Below are 19,345 nucleotides of genomic sequence, written 5' to 3' on the forward strand. Positions count from 1 at the left end.
TCCCTCCCTCCCTCTCTTCCTTCCTTCCTTCCTTCCTTCTTTCCTTCCTTCCTTCCTTCCTTCCTCCTCAACCTGTCTCAGTATGAAGATGTTTCCAAACTGCATGGAAAACACTGTCAGGGTTTCCATTTTTCTTGTTCAACCATGTAATCACAAACAGGAGAGAAGGGATATTAGACAAACATGAGATTTTGCTGTTCCACAAATGCTTTTGTTCACCTTCCAACATGCACAGTAGGCATCCAACTACATTTTAGTCATCTACACTTCAGCCTGTGAGGAACAGTAAGACAGTCTTACTGTTCTGAAAATGAATGGGTAGACCCACTAGCATTAGACAGACTTGGCTAATGTAGACCAGAAACAATAAAAGTCCATGCAATTTACTGCTGGTTTAATGAAACATATTCACACTGAAGAAATGCTACTTCTTTTCTTTTACCAGCTCCACTCCCTTTATTACACAATCCTCTGTGCCTGTGTCATTAAATCCACCAACTTTCTGGACCATAGCCTCTACAGACATCTTCTCTTGGTTAATGAATATCTTCCAGACAACATTCATTTTATTGGCATCCATAAAAGTCCAGGCTTATTTGCCTTGCAAAAGTTAGATTTTATTGGCTGTGTATGCTTCAGTTAGTTAATTAAGAAGCAACCAGCAACAGCCTTGGCTTATCCTGGTTCTGAGAACTTTATCTGGGTCAATTTCCAGTGCTTTAATGTGTCAGTTTAGCATTATTTTTTTCCTGCACATTTTCCCACAGCCTAAAACAATGGCTAACAATCATTTTATTATTTCTTTCTATTCTAGTCATGCCTGAAGGTTCCTACTCAACTGTGCATCTCATATATCTTCCAATACCATGACACAAAAAAGTCCATGCTTTCCAGAAGCTCACAAGAAACAAACAAACAAAAAATAAATGTAAAAAAAAATTTAAAAGGTCACAGTAAAAGTTATATTATTTATGAAACATTGACTGATAAGGTGACTTATCCATAAATAACAGTTGGAGCCCATAGAAAAGCCACAGAAAGCTGAAAAAGTTCGGGGGCTTTTCTTCTGGTTTCTATGTAAATAGACATCAAATGCTAAATTGATTTTAAATCCCGTAAAGAAAATTTGTAATGCTGTATCTAAAAAACAGCAAGCATGTTTTAGGCATTAAATATCATTTGTTTGGTGAGGTTTTTCCTCCCATATTGGGTTTATTCACACCTCTGAGTATTCACATATTGATGATCAAACAAGCCTAGTAACAAAGCTCAGCCTTATTGAGTCTTCATGGTGTTCATTCAGTGATCAAGAGACTGAACTAAACAGTCATACTTGATGGTCACTCGTGATTAGTATGTGATGTCATTGCAGGATCAGGCCTCAAGGAAGCCACTCTTCTCTTTCAAGTGCAGTGCAGGTGATTGGCAGGACTGGGATTTATGCATCAGCCAGGGGCCAGGGCCAGTGTCTGAAGACAGAAAATCTGTTTGTGGCAGGAACGCTTGCTAGCAAACCTACAGTGAGACACAGCAAGCACCCATGCAGAATGGGGGTTGATCTATTCATCAAGTGTTTCCATCTGGGGCACAGATGAACAGGAAAATATTTGTGATTCAAAAATGTTTTCTGACAGTGCAGAAGAAAATACTCGGGGACACATCTGACTGCACATTTTTTAGCAGCTTTTCCATTTGTAACTCCCATCCATATGTGAAAGGAAAAGCCATTTTCCATCCCTGTAAAGTGTATAATGGAAGATTTGTCTGCTAGGCAGGTGATCCTTTTGCAGATACTTCTTGAACAAGGGTATTATATACTCTATAAAATCCTTCGTACTTCGCACAGAGTGATCTTTTTACAGGATTTTGTACAAGGCTCATGGGGTAAAAAGGACACATTTTAAGCTCTCCTCTAAAATGCATGGTCCATGGTACCCTGTGCTGCCCCTACAGAGCCATCTTTCACAGCCCATTTTAACCTGATGAACCTAATGTAGAAAGAATCCAAAGGCTTCCAGTATATCAATCTTTTTCTTATTATTACCTCTTTATAAGAAAAGAATACATTTGCTGACTACAGTCAAGGATCTCCATAAAACCCTTCCTTGACTTGCTTTTGGAAAGAAGGAACAAAATCGAGCAATGGATTTTCTTGCCTATTTACATTACTCTAATTTAGAATATTTTGTTGAAATACTGCACTGAACATGAAGCCCCTCCCTGTCCCCTGAGGGCATTTGTGATGCATTGATATACATGCTAAAGAAAGATTTGTGTTCCACATGGACCACAACTTCAAAAATAGCAGCATCTCTGCAGTACAAAAGGTGCTTTGCTCAGAGGGAGTGTTCTGCAGTCAATCTGATGACTTCTATGACCTTTTTCAACGAGATGAGGAAGATCATAAGACCTATGCATTGCCCTGCCGGTCCCCAGCCTCAGAGCTGCCAATGTCTTGGTGAAAGCTGTAGCTGCACATACTTCCCTTGCAGCAGTTGCTATCTGACACAAAAGATGACTTTGAAGACAGAGCCAGGCCAGCCACACAGTGCCAAATCAGCACAGGGCTGAATGAAAGTTTTAGACTGATAGCTGTGTTCTGATAATTACACAGTATTAAAATATTTCCTGAATTTATCATTGGAAAAACTAAGGCTAAAAATAAAGATTCCTGCATGCAGTGGTCCAGAATTTTAAAAGGTGACATAGCAATCCAGCAATCATTGATTGCGCATTGAGAGTGAAAGCTGTTTAATGCCTAGGAAGAACAGCTAAGACATCTGGGTTGTTTTCTAAGCTCTGCCACAGATTTTTTGCATCTCCTGGGGCTGGCTATTTAAACTATAGAAAACTGCTCAGCAGCTGCAGGCTGCAGTGTGCTTTGGAGCCCTGGACCTTCAGTCACTTGGAATGGGGATCCAGCTGGGACACACTGAGGCTCTCTTATGGCCTTCAGGGGAAGAAGACGAAATTTCATCCTGCCACAGAGCTTGGAGTGAAAGCAAAGGATTCATCCAGAACCTGGGCAAAGTGTGCCTAATATTCTCCAGTACTGACCTCATCTAAGAATAAAAGGATAGAAGAAAGATGGGAAAGGCAATATGAGAAAAAAAAGATAGTAGGAAAGATCGGAAAATCTCCAGACTTAGTAGATCCTAAAGTACTTAAAGTCTGCACATTAAAATGACTGTAAAAATGCTAAGAATTATTGTCTCCATATACACAAGGTGTTACTGTGTCTTTGTGGGTTATGCTAAGGGAAGAATGTGTTGGCTTAAACCCATCAGGGACCAATGCTAAACAGTGGCTTGCATAATTTGGGAAGCTGAAAAATATAAGCAATAATACACCCTCAGAAAATTCCCTTCCTTCACTTGCTTGATTGAATTGTGCCCCCAAAACCTGTACAGAGGTCTGAGTCAACTTTTAACTGACAGAGAGCAGAAATGCCACTGGAAAAAGGAGCATCAACAGATGAGAGAGGAATACGGGCAATTAGGCCTTCACCCTGACACATTTCCTCAGGGAAACAGGCTCAGCAAAGTCAGAAATGAGCAGGGTCTAAGACCCTAGTGCAGAAAGCATTTAAACAGGTGCTTTTGATTTGAACGAGATTTGACTAGATACTTAAGCAGAGTTTGATGAACTGATGCTTGATGAATGATTGCAGAATCAGACCTTTACATTATTCAGTTCAACGCTGCTTTTAAAGACCTTCCAATGTTTATAATCCTCTCTTCTAGACATATCACTATTCAATATAAACCTTGCTTTTTTTTTCTTTACAGTGGCATTAACTCCTGAAATTAAATTAATTAGTTGCTAATTTTCACTCTGTAAAAATGTGTTGACACACAGAGTATAATAAACAGTGGATGGGGTTAGATAAATAGTGAAGCATTTACCTGACCCCAAGCCATTATTATAATTAGCTTCCTCAGACACATTACAGTGTGTTCTTCAATCTACCACCCACCAAACATCCAAAAGGACATCCACACAACAGCACCAGTTCACAGTTCCTGGCATACTGGGGAGAAGTGCTTTCAGTCCCATAAACAGCATAGCAGAACAGTGCTAAGTCTTTAAGCATGGCTGTTCTTTCCGGTTTTTCCTGGGTTTTTTAAGCATCATTTTACAGGAGACTTGGACATTCAATGTTCTGTCAGAACAAATAAAAAACTTCAGCACCTCAGGAGCAACAACAGCAACAAATATCCAGCACTCATATAGAGCTGCACCCACAGTGGAATCCTACAAGCCTACTGTGTGTGTTGCTTATTGCCCTTTGTCATGAATTTCCTCTTATTTGAATATCTGGCAGTATTATGGATGAAAAAAAAAGATTCAATTTAAAGAAGATTATCAGCTGTTCCTAGTTTTTGAGTCAAATGCCAGATCTTTCCAGTTTTTACTATAAAATACAAACAGGTTATTTTTATAATCAGAAGAATTCTGGGTTGGTTTTTTCTCTTTTTTTTAAACAAAGGAATACATGATGTCATGGGCAAACAAATATTGTGTTAGTTTGTTTCTAATAACGGACACATTTTTTAAAGTAAGGATAACAGGAAAAAAACAAGATAAAAGGAAAAAAAGATGAAGTTAGTGTTGAATGAATTAATAGCAGGCAGGTGGCTGGGTGGGTGTCATGGCAGATAAACACTGAGATGAAGCCAAGGTAATTATAATTATAATCTGGCTAGTAATGCTGTCAGCTGAGGGTGTATAAAAACCTTGGTAAGTTAATACAGAGATGATCAGATCAACCTCCTTCCTGCTTGATCCCACAAAACACCATCTCACATATTCAAACTCACATTTTATGCATTTTTATTTTCTGAGTATTTCAGTTAGTATGTTTTAAGAAAGCTATTCTGGTGTAACCAGAGTTTAACCAACTTTCCACTCTCCTCATGAAATCCTGGAAAACATGAGTATGTAATCAGCTGAGTCTCTCCTGACCTCCATGTTTTGCTGGACAGAATTCACCACTTTCTGTCATTCTCTTTCGCAGGCTTTCTCTCCCCACTGTGCTATTCACGGGGGTATAAAATGCTCAGGCAAACAGAAGTCAATGGCAGATGTGTCGGCAGCACTTCTTTCTGCAATTTTGCTAAATGGATGTATCCCATAAAAGCAGCCTTAATTAATGGAAACATTTTAAAGGCACTTATAATAAGCCGGGAAAACAACAGTTGCCAAAAGCAAACTTTAATAGCAAAGAATGCTTAAAAATTATATTCCGGAAGGTAACAAAAGATTTGTGGTGGGTTGACCCTGGCTGGGCACCAGGTGCCCACCAAAGCTGCTTTATCACTGCCCTCCTCAGCTGGGCACGGGAGAGGAAGTATAATGAAAGGCTCATGGGTCAAGATAAGGGCAGGGAGAGATCAGTCACCAGTGACTGTCATTGGCAAAACCGACTTCACTTGGGGAAATTAGTTTAATTTATTACAAATCAAACCACAGAGAAATAAACACATATCTTAAAACACCTTCCCCCCCAATCCTCCCTTTTTCCCAGGATTAGCTTCTCTCCTGATTTTTCTCCCTCCTCTGTCCCAAAAGTGTAAGGGGACAGGGAACGGGGCTGTGGTCAATTCATCACATGGTGTCCCCTCTGCTCCTTCCCCCTCAGCAGGAGGACTCCTCACGCTCTTACTCTGCTCCAGCATGAGGTCCACCCCACAGGACGCAGTTCCCACAAACTTCTCCAATGTGAGTCCTTCTCATGGGCTACAGTTCTTTATTAATTGCTCCAGCGTGGGTCCCTTTCATGGGGTGCAGTCCTGCAGGAACAGGCTGGTCCAGACTGTATCCCCACAGGGTCCCAAGTCCTGCCAGCAAACCTGCTCCAACATGGACTCCTCTCTCCACAGGGACACAATTCCTGGTGGAGTCTGCTCCAGTGTAGTCTTCCCATGGGGACACACACTCCTTCAGGCATCCCCTTCTCCATGGGCTGCAAGTGGATCTATGCTCCCTCATGAACCTCCATGGGCTGCAGGGGCACAGCCTGTCTCACTCAGCTCTTGCACCCACAGCATCCCCTCCCCGTCCTTTGCACTGACCTTGGGAAATGTTGGGTTGCTCCTCTCACATATTCTCACTCCTTCCTCCAGCAGCTGTTGCACCCCAGTTTGGTGGGGTTTTCTCCCAATTCTTGACCATGTCGTCCCTGAGGCTCCACCGTCATCACTGATGAGCTCAGCCTTGGTCAGCAGTGGGTCTATCTTGGAGAGACCTGTCATTGGCTCTGCCGGACACGGGGAAGCTTGTGGCAGCTTGTCACACAAGCCACCCCTGTAGCCTCCCCCTCTACCAAAAGCTTGCCATGCAAACCCAATACAAGATTTTATGTGTGCAGTATTTTAAAAAGGTATTTCTTTATTCAAATACCTTAAAAATCTTACAGGACTCACGTTTGGGACATAGCATGTTTTCTGGAGGATGACAGTGAGACAGGACAGCTTTTCTGCTCCTGTGTGATAGGCAGTAAATGCTTTTACAGTGTCTCAAGAGTCTTTTATTATTTAGAGACCTGAACCTGAAAGGTGCTGAGTGCTCTCAGCTCTCACTGACTTCAACGTCACCCAGTCCTCAATTAGCTTCAGTGGGATCAGAGGGAACATCACATCCCATAGCAGATGTTTACCCCGCAGAGCATCTCCTCTAGTGCACCCCAAATACAGAAACACCTCAATTCAGATCCAGCAGATCTCTTAGATGTATGCTTAAGTCTCTCCTTAGCCTAACACTCTTCTGGATTTAGCTACATGTCTAAAAATTAGTATGTGTTTAAATATCCTACCTTCTTGAAAGAAGATGGAATACTTCTTTATTTTCTGTGAAAGATGTGACAATATGTTCTTTTGTTTAAATAATAAATCATATTTTTAAAAAATGAAAAAAACCACATAGTTAAATATATTCTCAGGAGGTAAATAACCTGGACAAACATCTTGTCATTTTCTAAAGCCATCACAATTCATTTTTGCCAACATACACTTTGCCTTGTTTTTTTGTGGCAGGGATGCTCATGGAGAAATTGAATAAGGCCCATGTTCTTGTTGCACCAAAGGAAATGTCTTTCCTTAGGAAAATGCCCCCTCACACACCATCTGACACTGCCTTTCCAATCAAACATAAAAAGTAAAAGCAAACTGTCCACACCATCTGTGACAAAGTCCCTTTAATTCTTCAAACACTTCTCTGTAAATTGTGGCTATTAGTAATAGCCACACATTTTGCTGCATTTATATATTAGAGCTGTTTTCTTTCATTCCTGATTGAGACGGAATCATTGTATTATTAACCAAGAGAAGTTCTCTGTGCTTTTTAATTCCAGAATAATGAAACTCATTGGAACTTGGCAGCATTGAGTCTTGCTGACTAATCATTGGCATTGGCTAATGGCAATTTTTAATCAAATCTTATTATTAAATCAGAATATAAAAGATTTAGAAAATGCAAGGTTGCAGCTAGAGGTCATTAGTCATGAGCACAAGAAGTAATCAATACAATTATGGTTGCTCAAATTGTGTTGGATGGGCCAGGTGGCGCAGTGTGATAATGCGTTACCCTTTCACCCCGGGTGTCCTGCTTGGATCGCAGATAACAGCAAGTCTGCTGCCTCCCATCTAATCTCTGGTGGATGCTTGAACGTGCAAAAACCATTAAAAGGAATTCAACAGAGTGGGCCAAATTCAATTCTTGGTCACACTGGTGTAAATTTTCAGTGGAGTTATTCCAGATTTATTCTTGTCCCATTGCAAATTGCTGTCTCTTTTAAAACTAAGATATTATGTTGGATAATAGGGATGAGCTCATTTTAATATCATGCCATCAACAGCTTAGCCTACTGTTATTCACTGTAGTGCCAGTATGAAGTAATAAAAATAAAGTCATTGCAGATTTATACTGAAGCTAACGAGTGCAGAGCTGGTTGTTAAGCAGTTTCTAGCAGTTCCTTTCTGTCATGAGAATGTGATACTGAGGGTGACTTATTTTGTCTTAGGAACATATTTAGGAAAGGATCCTCAGGAGGAAAAAAAAGGACTAGGAAAGGCTAGGTAGCAGGTGGAGCTAGAAGCCATCTGAAAAAGCTACACTTCATCCTAATAAATGAATTTATCTCAAATGGGTGAGATGACACTAGAAAAGTTACATTACCTGTGAATCTGGCCCTACTGGCAAGTGTTCATGCAAAAATATTACCATCCACAAGCATTTACTTTCCAAAAGACATGCTTTTCTTTATCTCCTTTTGACAAAACAATTGGCACAACTCCAATCTTAGGCAATTTTTTTAAGGATTTCACACAGGCATCTACCTGGACAAGGGGTGCTGGTCTCCCACCCCTCTCATCAGAGAACATTGAAAAATGCTTGCTTACCAGCAGAGATTGATGTCTGGGGCATTCACACATCAAGAGTATTACCTTCTCTGAGAATTGCAAAATGTTGCTAAATATTTATTTTGGAGTTCATTTTCTCTAACAGAAATATAGTGAGTTTCACTTTGTGTCACTGTATTCCTTGCAGTCATCTATATATGTACCCTCTAATGCAAACAAAAGGAAATTCCAACACTGTAAAAATCTTGTGTTCACATGAAGGTGAGATTTCCTTACAAAAGCTGGACAGGCCAAAATAAGTAGATTGTAACAATTTTTTCTTACTTTTCTGCAAACAGTGAAAGTATCTCCTTTTTTATACATAAAGTTTCATCCTGTGAACCTTCATGTATGTAAGAATAAGAAATAAAACTTCACACAAGCTAACTAGCTACCAACCATATAGACATAATTGCTTTTGGAAATATTGTACTTGAAGACATTTTCATGTCAGCTGTATGTGTTTGAGTACCATCATAACATGGTGTTTACACCAGATTAATACCATATGCTGTGTGGGAATTATGTCAGGTTATAAATGGAAATACAGTATAATATCTGAAATTCAGGAGTGCTTTAAAATCTGATTTCTGTTAATGTGCTGCTATTCTAGAAGAACGTAAGTTTGAATAACATTACTTTTGATTTACACCAGTATAGTGTGGATAGAACCCCATTCCAGATGCCTTAAATTTTGTTAAACAAGTGTTAAAATTATCACCAATTAAAACTATTTCTACACACTGTGGAATCATAGTGGATTCACAACCTCATTACGGCAGCCAGGAGCGCAGCCACAGAATCATGGTGAGACCTCAGATCTGATGTGAGTAATTTTTCTAGCTTCTCTTCTCCCAAAATGATGCCACTCTCCCATGTCTCCTCTAGGCCTCTTATGAGTCCTGTCAACACATTTTAGCTCAAAGCCGAAAGCACTTCTTTAATCTGCATTTTACTCACTGCCTAAGTAATTTAACAGTTGTCGAGCAGGTCAGGAATAGGAATAAAAGTACAAAAATACAAAAGTGGGGAAAGATGAGGGATGTTTAGAACACAGTAGAAGTGAGCCTAAACAGAAAGCAGTTAAAAACGGAAAAGAAAGGCAAATTAAGGAGCAGAGCCAGTAAAACCCAAGAGAGCTTTCCACTGATTTTAATCAGACCCCCTGGGAAAGACAGAGAGGAGAATAATGAAGGACGTTGAGAGAGATGGCATCATTACAGTAAAAGGGCTTAGCAAAAGGACAGCGGATGCTGAGAGCAAGTGAAGGTTTACCAAGGGAGCATCTTCCCACACTGCCGAGGAAGGGGCGACGGGCTCCTTCCTGGGCTAAGCTGGCTGGCTTTAGGAGCCAAACTGCCACATTAAGTCAGCATTGTGTCCCAGAGCTCGATTCTGCTCTCCATGGGGCTCATTATCTGCAACGCCAACACAGCGCTCAGGCTCCCACACAGAGCGGCTTCCCAGAGAGCCAGGGCAGTGCAGGGACAGAGCTGGGTCACCCTCATGTCTCTGCAGATCTGACCCGCCTTTGTTTCACATGCAGACTACTCAAAATTAGGCAAACACCTGACCCCTTGGACAGCTTCTTAAATTCACACTCAACTTCTTCTGAGCAGACCACATCACTCAGGTCAGCAGACTTGAAAAAAGGAAAAATATCAGAAAATGCCCTGAGTTTAAGTAACATTACATTAAATGTACAACATTGTATGAGAGGCTTTCAGAAAATTATAGTGTCTGAGAAGATCACAAAAATAAAAGGTGTATTGATTCCTCAAAAAAAAAAAAATTCAAGTCTAAAGATGATTTTTAATTTAGAGTGGATATGCATGCTAGCATCACAGCTTCTCATGTAAGGACTAATGTATCTTCTAGATACTCCATGGAATGTTTTCTCTGTGCTGCAGTAAGTTCTCCCATGTATTTTCCATTAAAACATATTCATGTTATTCACTTAAACATTACTTAACTCTCTTAGGGATGACAGATTGCCATTTTGATTAAAAATTTAAGGGTTTGCTGTTGATTTGACCCTGATTTATATACTGAGTAGGACGTGATATCTTTTGTGCTAATCTAGTTCCAAGCAGATTTAAATATATACATGTATTTATATATATATATATATTTATATATATATATATTTGAGCATATATATTAAAAAAAAACTATATTGGAGGATTGAATGTAGGAGAGCATTAACTCTGTCTTTACATGGGACCTATTAATATGAAAATTATTGTAATATGATTAACGGCTCCTCTTAACACCAAAGAGAGGAGTCTTGAGAGATTATTCTGAAAGATGATAACATTTCCCTATCCAGTTTGTAACCCTAGGGAAAACTGAAAAAATATGGATTTCGACTTGAACAATAATGAAATGGTAAGTGATATAGCTTTGCTGTCTTATAATGACTGTATTAATTTGCAAGCTGTAGTGCTAAACCAGAATAGAGGTGCTCAAGGAGATATGCCTGTTATCTAGGCAACAGTTAATATGATGAAAATGCTATTTAGAAGCAGCACCATATTTTTATCATAAATATGACTTTAATTCCTTGAGAGTCTCCATAATGTCCTGGTAGAATGTAATAAATGCAACATAATCTAAAAGAGAAGACTGTCATTTATAACCATTCCCAATATTAGTTATGGATCTTTTAAAGTTTAAAAACACTTTCTGTAAGAGAATCCATCCTATATATTCCATCCCATATTACTTCCCCAGTTTAGAAAAATGACTCAACTGTGATAAAGAGATTCAATTTTTACCTTTTGCTTGCTTTTTTGAGTTAGCATGGGAGACCTTATCTATTAATTTACCGGGGAGAATTTCTCATCAATGATGCTCTTTTCCCCAAAAGTGGAAGTCTTTTAAATTTTAATTTTAGTGAGGGAAGGAAGTACTGCACCAGCAAATGACAATATGGAACTATATACAGACTGATGTTTTTTCACCAGGCTGAAAGTACAAAGCTTCTGTGAATGAAATTCTCTTACAATTGTCAGAATTTTATATTACTGGTATTTATATATGACTAGGTTGCATAAGCCTTTTTATTCACTGGTGAGGCTGTACTGTACAGATTTCATGTCATATTTACTGAAGCTGAACTTAATTTGACAAGACCATAAACCACAGCTATTTTTTCTCTGACAATAGCCTAACTTCAGCTCTTGGAAAACAATGTTTTTAAAGATTCCTGGAAGTCAGTGTAGTGGTCTGAGAACTGTAGGACTGAACCAAGCAATAAACACAGGCTCATAACGAGTAATATACAATTACACAATATGCAGTTCAGACCTCAGTCAGAGCCTCTCTTGCCTGGCTTCTGCAAGGCACTCATGTTTTGTCTTGTCTCTTCTTGTATCACAGTGGCAATATGCTGACACACTCTACACACACCTTTGGGGAGAAGACACAATAATGAGGCAGGATGAGAAGGAGCAGTGGCCTCTACATGCTGCAGTACATCACCAAACTTGGTACAGTGCTTTGAAGGGTTGCTCTCCTTCACAAGCCACTGTTCCAAGTGTTTCACCCCTCAGGATTCATTTTACAGTAGTATCTAACATAAGCTAACAGTCTGATGTTCATAAAGGGAGAGTATTCAAGATTGCATTGATAGCTGTTTGGTCTTGCCTGGCTGCATAAAACAGACAATCAGTTATTTTTTCTCAGTTTTCTTACAGACTGCTGAATGAACTTTGGGTCTAGACATAGTGGGAAGAGCAGTCCAGCAGCTGCGTGTTCCTCATGAGACAGATGTCTGCAACAGACTGAAGGATGTGATGTTGCTACAAACTTTGTAGGCAAGTGTGATGTTACCAAATACTTAGTGGTAGGACGGAGTTACCTGACAATCCTAAAGGATGGGGAACACTTGAATCTTTCTGGGTAAGGGACAAAAAGGAACCCTGCTTTTCAAGGAGGGATTGGCTCTTCTAGTCCTGCTTAAAGTAAAGAAAGAGAGAGAAAGTTTGGGTTGATTTGTAAGCTTCAGACCATGTCTTCTGATGTTTACCTGTGCAGTAAATTATCAGTTTTTTCTCCATGTGACAGTGCCATCAAAATATACTGTGACATGTTGAGGCAGACTTCCATCTCTGAAGAAAAACACTCAGGGGAAAAAGTATGGTAAACATATTAAAATGTGTATTCTGTTTAGGTTTAAAATGTGTATCCTGTTCAGGTTTTCTTCAGCAAATATAAAGCACCTCAAACTGCTCATCAGCCAAACCAGCAGCTGATTTATTATCAATGAGAATGGGAATATTATGAGACAAGGTTCTCTCTGCTTACTGTCTACATAAGCAGCTACTCTAATAAGAAGATGTCTTTCTTTCTATATATTCTACATGTTTATATGATAGTCACAGATTTCTGTATCACTAAACACAAAAGCCTTCACAGCCTCCTCCTGAGATAGAACTGACAGAAATTTGTTGGGAATCTGAAGGATATTCTCCCCACACTGGTATTTTCCTTTAAACACTCTCATTTTAGGAGAGCAGGAAGGAAATTCTTTTCTTCAGCTTTGGTCCTCACAAAGTCTCAGTTTCTGTGCAGATTGCAGGATGTTATGGCATTGTCTATATCAATATTGTCTGAGTGCGTTCCCTGTAGCTCTGAGCAGGTAGGATTCTGTCTGTACCTAAATGATAAGACTGTATCTGCTATAAATATAATAACATCATCCACACGCACATGCAGATGGCTACAAAAGAGTAATGAGGCATCTTGTTTTACCAGATATACAACCTAATGAAAGAAATCACAGACTACTTTTTAGCTCTTGAGACTTTTAATCTTTGAACATTTGAGTTCAAGTTCCTCTTGGCTCTGAGAATATTCAGCTTTTTATTATATTATTTTGTTCTTCCTTCCCCCCACTAAAATCCTAGAGCCTGATTTAATTACAAATAAGAATTCTGGCACAGGTTTCAATTTAAAGAGAAGTTTTTTTTCTGCTAAATTTATGTCTTTTCTTCAGTGAAGGGACAAGTTTAAATTACAACAGGGAACACAATCATCCCATAAAGGTTTGGAAAAGCCCTCATTTTCTTCTAAAGCTTAAAATACTTTTCAAAAACTCACTCCCAGCGAGGCTCTTTCAACACAGCTATTAAAATATAAGTGACCATTTTCATTTAGGTTTATGCAAAAAGAATCCATTGTCATTTAAGTCTACTGCCAATTTCTCAGCTGGTATAAATCACCATTATTCCAGTTTAGTGGAGTAAAACTGCTGTAAATCCAGTGCAGGATATGGCTCCTCTTTTCTATTAACTCAGATATAGAGTAGCTGGATGAAATTCTTTAGCCTGTGTTGTACAGGTACTTAGATTCCAAGCTCTAATGATCTCACTTCTACCTTTGAAACCTATGAATCTAATGAAAATTATGTGCATGTATCAAGGGGAAAATATGCCTGTTTACTGCACAAAATTCTTGTGCCTCATTTCACAAGACATAGAAACCTGATTATTTCTTAAGCCAGGATTTCTTCTCGCAGTATTGATGATTATATTACAAACAGTAATTAGCACATGAAATTAATAAACTTTTGCTTCTTCATTTACACCAGTTTCCCATATTGTATTAGTAACCACACATTAGCTAATCAGCAGGTTGGGAGGGAAAGCTGCCAAAAGCAGATCTGATAATTGGCAGCAGTCAAACAGTCATAGCAGGAAACTTTACACTTCCTGCGGACAAGGCTACTGATGGAGACAATGCTGAGATACAACATTAGGGGAAAAAAACTAGGATGTTTAGTTCTTTCGTGTTTAATTATCTCTTGTAAAACTGGATTCACTTATCACAGGGAGATACAGGCATTTTGCGCAGAAACTATGTAGATAACCACCATTGGTTAAGGACAACTTAATAATCTAGTGATCACCTAGAAACATTCATGAGATTTGTTCTCTACCAAATTTTACAAACCATTTAAAATGCTTTTCTATCTCTCCAAGTCCATACATGGTACAGTTATTACTGTAATAATAACTGTAATAATAACTGACACATTTCCCTGCCCAACATTGCCCTGAGATAAATAACAAATCCATCCTCCAGAAAGGAAATTTAGACACACATCAGCTGAGTTTTAGACCCAACCCAGGACTTTAGATGCCTCCAATAGTATTTAATTCAATATTCTAAATTTTCCCTCGTCTACTGCTTAGCCTTTGCACCATCTGAAGTTCTTCAAGTGTTAAGACCAAAGTTTCCCTAGTCATCTCAGTGATTTTCCTTCTAGACATAGATAGAAAAACTTCCATTTTACAGTATAAAGAACCCAAGAATCCCAAAAGCTTTGACTCCAAACATTGTCCACAACTTGGCATCCTTAATTTATCTTCTTCCTGAAGGCATTCTTGCCAATGTTTTACATCAAATATCCCCAAGATTAAATACAGCAATAGTATCTCAGAAAAGCAGAGCTGAAGAACTCCCACTTCTGCTCATACAGAGGTGACTTGGTCCGTCTGGGCCACCATAATTGTAAGACTCTTTCACAAGGAGGAACATTTTCAACAGGAAAACATCAGATTTCCTTACTGCAAATTGGCCAATATCTGGACAGGCAAGACAATTCCAAGAATTGTAGTACAGGCTTTGATAGAAAGAATTGGTATATTTTTTTGATATTATAAATAGGGTTAGGGTTAGGGTTTAGGTTAGAGTTAGGGTTTAGGGCTAGGGTTTAGGGCTAAGGTTGGGGTTGGGGTTGGGGTTAGGTTAGGATTAGGAGTAAGGGTTATGGTTTGGGGTTAGGGTTAGTGTTAGGGTCAGGGTTAGGTTAGGGTTAGGGTTTAGGATTAGGGTTAGGGTTAGTCAGTAATCTCTTTCACAAGGAGCAACTTTTTCAACAGTAAGACATCAGATTTCCTTTCTGCAAAATGGCATATCTGGGCAGGCAGGACAATTCCAAGAATTGCAGTACAGGCTTTGATAAAAAGAACTTGTATATGTTCACTATATAAAGCATAGTGGTAGGCGAACATATAAGGTTATGAATCCTAGGAATTAGCTTCCTGTATCTTGCTACCCATTGTGCCTTCACTCCCACAAGTGTGGTATTTAAGAAACACTCTCGGCACTAGCATTTGTCACCATTTTTCCCTGCTACTGAGTGCTAACCAGTACCTTTCCTTGAACTCTAGGCCCCCTCATGCTATGCTGTCAAATGAGGGACCAAATCCTAATGAATTTCTGAATGTGCTGGAAGCCACTCTCTTTAGACATCTTATCTTCCTACAGAAAAGACATGTACTTTCTTGAAACAAATGGGGAGTAAGAAGGCCGAAAACAAATCCTGAACTTAAAATTATAGCAAAACACAGAATGAGACAATTGCAAATGGCAAAGGGATAAGAGTACCAGGTCATGTATCTGGTCTGCCTTAACCCATCTATCCTAGCACTACTTTTACTGTCCCTTACATTTTTGTTGGGCTGTGTTTCTAGTCCATGCATATACAGGGCCTCAAATACAGAGTTCTGATCTGCGCCACAGTTTTCAGGCAGGGAAAAAATAAACAAATACAAATCAATATAAACTAATGACAGAGAACTAACAGCTGAAGAACAGTCAGTGCACTGTTCTCATTTCCAAGCACCTTGAGATGATAAAGCTTCAAATAAAATATGAGGATTTCACTGAGATGTACAAAAAGAGACATACAAGTAGGCTGAAAAGCAAGATCCAGTCTAATCTTTGGAACCAGACTGCCTTTGCTGACAATGAGGGTATACACACTCCTTGGAAAGTGTGTGTTTTGGGAAGAGATTTGTAATACTTCTGCTATGTAGGAATATGATCACCATCTGCTCAGGTCTATTGAATTTTGTCTCTAGATTTCCTTTACAGATCTAAGAGGGAGTTCTTCGGCCAGCAAATTCTGGGACTGCACATCATACCCTCATCTGGGGTATCTCAAATATATGGAAAATGAGTCCATAAATTTGTGCTGCTTCCAGTATTTGTGCTGAAAAATTTAAGCTCTCAAGCATAGCAGGACTTCAAAAGATATTGTCATTACTACCAAGTATCAAAATGAGAAGGAAAATGCAGGGTAAAATGCCATCCTTGAGGTAATCCTTAATCTCACAAAAAATCTCAGCAAGCTTTGCTTTTACTTTCAGTGCAAGTAGATCAGGACCCTCTGGTAAGCCATGTGTTTTGTGGATTAAACGTGCACATTTCCAAGGTCGCACAGCAAAAGGGAATGATAGTTTTCCCCTACAAATTTCAGATTTACTATTTAATTAATTGACTTTGGCAGTTGGCACAAAACCTTTTAAAAAAAACATTCTGAAATGTCAGCGTTGAACAGGGAAAAAAATAATTTGATGAATTTAATCTAAGTGCCAACCAAAGCACAAATGTTCCCTATGGACCCGTTACAACACTGGAGTTCACAACTGATTGCCTAGGAATGAGCAAACTAATGCAGCAAAATATTTACTAGCTAAGTAGATATAGTTTAATATATACACTCTACTTGCCAGATATTTATACCTGTATCCTGTAAAATGCTGACATTTTTAGAGTTGTTAAATTAATTAATTTGATTAGGTAAATAAATAGAAATACAGGTTGCTGTTTTCCTAAACAAGAAGTTTCACTGACTGAGGGTATTCATTTGTTATTTCTTTCTTTGCTGTTTTGTTGTTTTACAAATGTAAGAAACCACAAAAAAGTTGTTCTCCTGCTTACTCTGCATAGTTTTCATGTAAATTATATATAGTTTACTGGATAGTCTTCAAAAATGAACTTCAGGTACCATCTGTATGTTTTTCTGGCACTATTTATTTGCAATTAACCAGGGCCTTATGTTTTATCCTCTGCAACTTAGAGTCTTAAATCCTGGAGGAGGTAAGTTTAGCAGAAGGGAATATCAAATTCAGCATCAGACTTTCTAATGAGCAAAACCTATCCCACTACTCCATATTTAAACCATTGTGACTGAGAAAGACTGCTCTTCCCAGGTAAAAAAAAATTCTCTTGGCAAAAAAAACCTAACCAAAACTAGTTTTAATAGCACCTGCAAGTGCAGATTAAACTATTTGTAATGATTCATTAAACTTGATGGCTCAGATATTACACCAGTGAAAACAGGCTCCACTGATTTCACCAGAACACAAGGACTTAACTGATAACTGAGAGACTGTAGCAATTTGTCCCAAGTGACTCAATGTGTCCAGGCACAAAATAACTCTTTCATCCTGCAGCGCTTCTCCTGAGGTCAGTGTTTAAAACGCAGAACCTGCAAGAGAACAAATATTCATGAGGCACCAGAAACTTTATTGATGCTGGAGACCGTTTCTTCTTCTCTTCTTTCAACCCACCACACTCATCCCACTCCACCCACAGAAACCACACATCTTGAAACTTGCAGATGCACTCATCTATCAGCAGAGACACACAGCTTTGGGAGAACACTTGAGCAAAATGCAGCAGGCTCAGAAAAATCCCTCTATTCATAAAATCACCCAAATTATCTGTGTGCAGCTTCCCATAAGAGAAGTAGTAGTCAAAGATACAGCAATGAGGCAGAGCTATGAGCCATACCAACATTTTCCAGAAAGAAATAGGCAGAAAAACACAGACAACTGCATCGCCTATTAGCTAAATCACTTCTCCACTTCTGAACATGGAGCTAAACTCAGCTTGCAGCAAATAGTTTATCACAACATGGCACACCCCAACTCTTCATAGCACTGATTTCATTAATGGTATTTCAGTGTCCTAAATACTGAGTGTTAGGTGCTTTAGCACCCTTCCCAGAAACACCCACCTGTGATGGTAAGATTGGTGGAAATGACTTGTGATGCTGAAAATATAAACTTTTCATCCCAGACATTGGTCACATTCTCCTAAACTGAGTGAAATTCTCTGAAATCTTATAGTATGCAAGTACATCTGTGTGTGAGGATGTATAAAAGCAAGTGAGGGAGTGGGTGGGGAAAATATGTGTGGTACAGAACAAATAAAGCAGAAAACCCCAACCTTATCTCTTGCCGTGCACAAGGAAAGTCTATTTGTGTCAGTGCAAGTAATTCTGAAGCAAACAAACAAGACAAGAAGGAGTAAATGACCGTGTTTCCCTCCAGTTTTTTTTATATCATCTCTGAACATTGGTATCAACACATTAAGGAGAGGGAACTGGTGAATTGTACAAGCAGGAGAACATGAATAAACATCAACATAAAACAGGGAGCTAAGAAGTGATGAGGATTACTGAAATCGGACTGCCGGGTTAAATTAAATCAGGACAGGGGGAAAAAAATTGCAGCCAAAACAACAAAATATTGGCCTCCCCATTTCATAAAAATAATTTTACCATTTCTTGGTACAAATTTACTGGAATCAAGTAAGAAACACAGACAGTCTGAATTCCCCCCCTCTCTTCTTAGGTCAACTAGCAGCAAAGGGCACGATGAGGAAGCTGTGCCTGGGAAGCAGTGGCCCTGCTCTGAGCATCTCCCCACTGTGGTCACAGCAACTGCCATCAGCTACCACACACATTCACATGTGGGCTTTGCATATCATACAGATTACAAAACAGAACAACAGAAAGTACCCTCCAACATGAGAACAGTTTTTCTGCCTGAGACCAAGAGCCCTTACAGACTTTTATCTCATTTCCAGCAAAAGAGCTAAGGAAGAGCACAAGAACAGGGCAAATATATACTCTAGTTTCTTGGTTGGCTCACTCATCCCATCATGATAGGTTGTCAGGGACTCTCTGATAAGAAGATATTTTAAGAGTTCTCAGTGGATTTTTATTCCACAAACATGTGTAACAGCTTTCCATGCATGTGTAAACTTCTTTTGTACTCATGGAATAATGAGTGGCACAGCTCAACTACACACCTGGTATTTGTTTCAAACCTCCCATCCAGTGGTTTACATGTGGTGCTTTCTAG

General features: G+C 39.1%; 1 long non-coding RNA gene across 1 annotated transcript in view; it reads right to left on the bottom strand.

Moving 5' to 3' along the window:
* The window catches only part of LOC104685455, a 205,507-nt gene that overhangs the window by 53,196 nt on the left and 132,966 nt on the right, over window positions 1-19,345 (bottom strand). The window contains exon 12 of the long non-coding RNA XR_005604191.1: window positions 6,075-17,682. This is a non-coding gene — a long non-coding RNA (uncharacterized LOC104685455). The remainder of the gene's footprint in view (window positions 1-6,074; window positions 17,683-19,345) is intronic.

Source organism: Corvus cornix, chromosome 3 (genome assembly GCF_000738735.6).
Source record: "Corvus cornix cornix isolate S_Up_H32 chromosome 3, ASM73873v5, whole genome shotgun sequence".
Taxonomy (NCBI): Eukaryota; Metazoa; Chordata; class Aves; order Passeriformes; family Corvidae; genus Corvus; species Corvus cornix.